This window comes from Ranitomeya variabilis, chromosome 7, assembly GCF_051348905.1.
Source record: "Ranitomeya variabilis isolate aRanVar5 chromosome 7, aRanVar5.hap1, whole genome shotgun sequence".
Classification (NCBI taxonomy): Eukaryota; Metazoa; Chordata; class Amphibia; order Anura; family Dendrobatidae; genus Ranitomeya; species Ranitomeya variabilis.
In genome coordinates, this window is record NC_135238.1 from 190,144,251 (window position 1) to 190,148,809 (window position 4,559).

Here is a 4,559-nt window from a genome sequence, read left to right on the forward strand (position 1 = left end):
AGTTTAACAATCGCTTGGCCGACAGTTATTCAATGTGTGTGGGCCTTAAATGGACTGTCTGCTCAGAATGACTGTTCAAACCACGTACAGGCGCTTGGTGCAACCTTTGTATTGGTGTGGCCAAACATTTAAGTGCATGTTCCCACCTGATTATTTTCCATCTCTGCTCTTTTTTGCTCTATAAAGCCAGAGCTGTAATTTAATAAAGAGGGGTGATAGAGAGAAAACAAGTATGTGGGAAGGTGCACTCAAATGTTTGGCACCACCAAGGGTGCAGCTACCGCCTGTACGAACAGTCACTTTTAAAGGGGGAAAAATGTGATAAATTGGCCCCATCACATAACTCAAAATGCAGCCCATCCTAGTGACGTGCTGGACAAGCTGCAGTCTGAAAAAAACACTGCTCCGGAAACTTGTGTCTCAACTGACAGAGAAACTGTATCACATGTAGGGATGAGCGGTCCCATGGAAGTTCTGGTACCCTACCTGAACTTTTATTGCAAAGTTCACTTTTGGTACCAGAACATTACCTGAACTTGGCCCAGAAACTAAACCCCATTGAAAACAATGAGGACTCTAACTTTTTAGTTGGAAAATTCTTTCTCTGCAATGGATTTCTGCCGAAACTCCGAGCATTGCAACGGACTAGAAGTCAGTGTTCTGCGTTTATCACTGGACACCTGAACTTTTGTTTGAGTTCGGTCATCTCTAATCACAACCACGTGTATCGGTGAGCTGCCAAAGAAAAAAACAAATATTCTCTTAGGCTGACTGCTCATGGAGTACTGAAGCCGGAGAAATAAATCCTTTGTAGTTGTACTCCGTCAGCTGAGGACAAAGTTTTTCTTATGTTATAGCTGTTTTCCATGGCTAACTCAGGTATGTGCGTTTGATACTGGTCCTCTGTCATCGAACTGTGCTTCTTCATTCAGCTGCAATCCATCCTGACAAGTGCTAGGATATGTTACCATTTTATCAGATTCTTAGAGAACCCCTTTAAGTTGACTGCTGCTACATAAGGGTATGTGCACACGTCAGGATTTCTTGCAGAAATTTCCTGAAGAAAACCGGAAATTTTCTGCAAGAAATCTGCATTTTTTTTTTTGCGTTTTTTTCCCTTTTTTTTTAGCATTTTGCAAGCGAAATTAGCTTGCAGAATGCTAAAGTTTTCCAAGCGATCTGTAGCATCGCTTGGAAAACTGACTGACAGGTTGGTCACACTTGTCAAACATAGTGTTTGACAAGTGTGACCAACTTTTTACTATAGATGCTGCCTATGCAGCATCAATAGTAAAAGATAGAATGTTTAAAAATAATAAAAAAAATGGTTATACTCACCTGCAGACAGCTGATCTCCCCAGCGGCGTCCGTTCCTATAGATACTGTGTGTGTGCAGGACCTTCGATGACGTCGCGGTCACATGAGCGGTCATGCGACCAATCACAAGACCGCGGCGTCATCGCAGGTCCTTCACCACCACACCAGCTATAGGAACCGAAGCGGCAGCGTGCACCTGAGAGGCGGGAAGACTGCGGGGGCCATCGAAGGTGAGTATATGACTATTTTTTATTTTAATTTTTTTTTTTTACCAATTATATGGTGCCCAGTCCGTGGAGGAGAGTCTCCTCTCCTCCACCCTCGGTACCAACCGCACATAATCTGCTTACTTCCCGCATGGTGTGCACAGCCCCGTGCGGGAAGTAAGCAGATCAATGCACTCCTAGGTGTGCGGAATCCCCGCAATTCCGCAAATTTAATGAACATGTTGCTTTTTTTTCCGCGATGCGATTTTTTTCACGGAAAAAAATGCAACATTTGCACAAAAAATGCGGAATACCCTGAAAATAATGGGAGGCATATACTGAACGTGTGCACATGGCCTAAGACCTTACTGTAACTGTTAAGTGCTAGTGAACCTGACACCGCACCATGTAATATGTGGCATTACAAAGACTTGTCAGCACTTGTCCATGGGACACCTATGGTTTTTCAGCTATTTGACGTTTCAGTGTATGTGGACATTTTAATAATCTTCTGTATTAATTCCTGTTTCGTAGCTTAGGAACTAGCCTCTTCATGAGATCGCGTTTCCAAGGTTGTTGATCTTTTGAAGCTGCTTAACGGGAACCAATCACTCATATTCATGCTGTCCAAACCATGGTCACCATTGCAGTCATGTTTATTCTCTGAATTGTTCCGGTGTTTCAGAGAAAAGAGCTTGAAGGGCTCGCCAGGGACCATGAGATCAGTCCAATGCATTTCCTGGCTGGATTCTCTTCTTCCAACTCCAGGTGATTAACAGGTCAACTGGAGCAGAGCGAGGGGAATCCAGCCAGGGACTGCCTCAGACTCATCCCGACTTTTCAAATGGTTTTCTCTAAAAGACTGGAGCACTTCAGAGTAAAACATACCGGCCGCAATCACGCATCCACGGTCTGATTTATGCTCCCTGTGGTTTGGGTAGCATGAATCAACAGACAGGTTCCCTTTGAGTGCCAGAGTTTTTATATTTTTTTTAACAGTTTTACACAATTAAATGTGCTGCAGATCAGTAGAGGTCTGAGTCCTGAGACCACCCATCGCTCAAAACACTGCTCTCCTTTCTGCAAACAGCAGCTTTCACCTCATGCATGAGTGTGAGCACAAAGCAGTGTGCAGGGTTCAATAGAAAGTCTCTACTCCTGAGCACGGAGTGGAGCATGGGCAAAAGGGGAATTCTGTATTTTATTTTATTTTTTTAATGTTAATCACATACAGTGGGTAAAATTAGAGAATTGTTGACTTATTCAGTACTTAAGTAATTGTATTTCTAAAGGTGCTAGTGATATGAAATTCTCAACAGATGTCGGCAACAACCCAACCAATCCACACAGGCATAAAAATAAAACCATAGATGTCCATAAACTGTGTGTAACAATAATGGGAAATGACACCGAGAAAAAGTATTGAACACATGAAGAAAAAGTGATGCAAAAAGCCATGGAAAGTCAAGACACCAGCTGAAATCTTTCACTAATTAGAAAGCAATTCTGCCACTTATTTTTAACTATCCGCTGGTTCAACTAATGGCCTATAAAAAGGGGTCTCATTACAAAGGTGCCTTACAAACATTTCATGATGGGTAAAACCAGTGAGCTGTCTCGAGCATTGCAACCTTATTGTTGTTAAACATACTGATGGCATTGGTTACAGAAGAATTTCTATACTACTGAAGGTTCCAGTGAGCATTGTTGGGGTCATAATCCAGAAGTTCGGTAAGTCCTCAGGCCACAGAGATGTATTACCAGCTGAGAAGGACCCCCCGCAGATTATAGTACCACTCATTTACTCGTCACGGGTAAGTGATCTTTGAGAAAGTTCACTTGGTGATGTATTGTCTCCCCTTATGTTCCCTCCCTATCTGTTGGGAAAAAGTGTTCCGCTAAAGCTAAGCATAGGGAAGGCGCTGAATGCTGGGTGGTAGCAGAGGAGACGCCAGACTTTACCACCAGCCTGAAGGAGATTGTCAGACAGGAGGTTAGGGGTTCGGGCAAGTCCCTATCTCAGGAAAGAGGAGTTAAGGGAACTCAGGTGCCCGATTTCAATTGCGGACAGTGACTCGGGAGAACTAAGATCAGATTCATCCTCATCAGAGGCCAGGTCTGGTCGCTCATGCTTCTCGTTTGATCGGATAAATCGACTTGTCAAAGCGGTAAATAATACCATGGGGATTGAAAAAACCCGGTCAGGATAGTCCGTACAGGATGTAATGTTTAACAGTCTAGACCGGAAAACTCGTAGATGCTTTCCCGTGATTGATAAAGTAAGCTCCCTAATAACACGGGAATGGAAAGAAACTAGAAAGGAAAGGTTTTCTTCCGTCAGCTTTTAAAAGAAAGTACCCATTTGAGGAGGCGGCATCTTCTGCATGGGATGAATACCCAAAGCTTGATGCAGCTGTGGCTAAGGTTTGCAATAGAACCTCCCTACCATTTGAGGACTTAGGGAGTTTAAAGGACCTACTAGACAGAAGGGCCGACGTGTTTCTTAATGGAGCCTAGGAAACATCGGTGGGGTCTCTCAGGCCGGCAATTGCAGCCACCTGTACAGCCCGATCTCTAATGGTATGGCTAGACCGCTTAGAGGAGCAGCTTAAGGACAAGGGCCCTAGAGAACAGATCCTATCCTCTCTTCCCATGATCCAGGGAGGGGTGGCTTACCTTTCTGATGCGTCATCAGATTCCGTAAAACTAGCAGCCAGGTCAGCTGCCCTTTACAATGCTGCCCGTAGAGCCATATGGCTGAAATGTTGGCCGAGGGACATGCAGGCCAGATCAAAGCTGTGCAGCATTCCATGTGAAGGGATACATCTGTTCGGCTGAGTTTTGGATGAACTACTGGAAAAAGAGGGTGATAGTAAAAAACGATTCTCTTACTTGGGAAAACCCTCATACAGACGGGATTCTAGTAGAAGGTGGTCCAACCGTAGAAGGTCGACTAGAGAAAAGACCAGATTCGACTCCAATAGGAAGAAACGTAGACGATATACAGTATGTTCGATTCCTCACGTGACTGCAGAA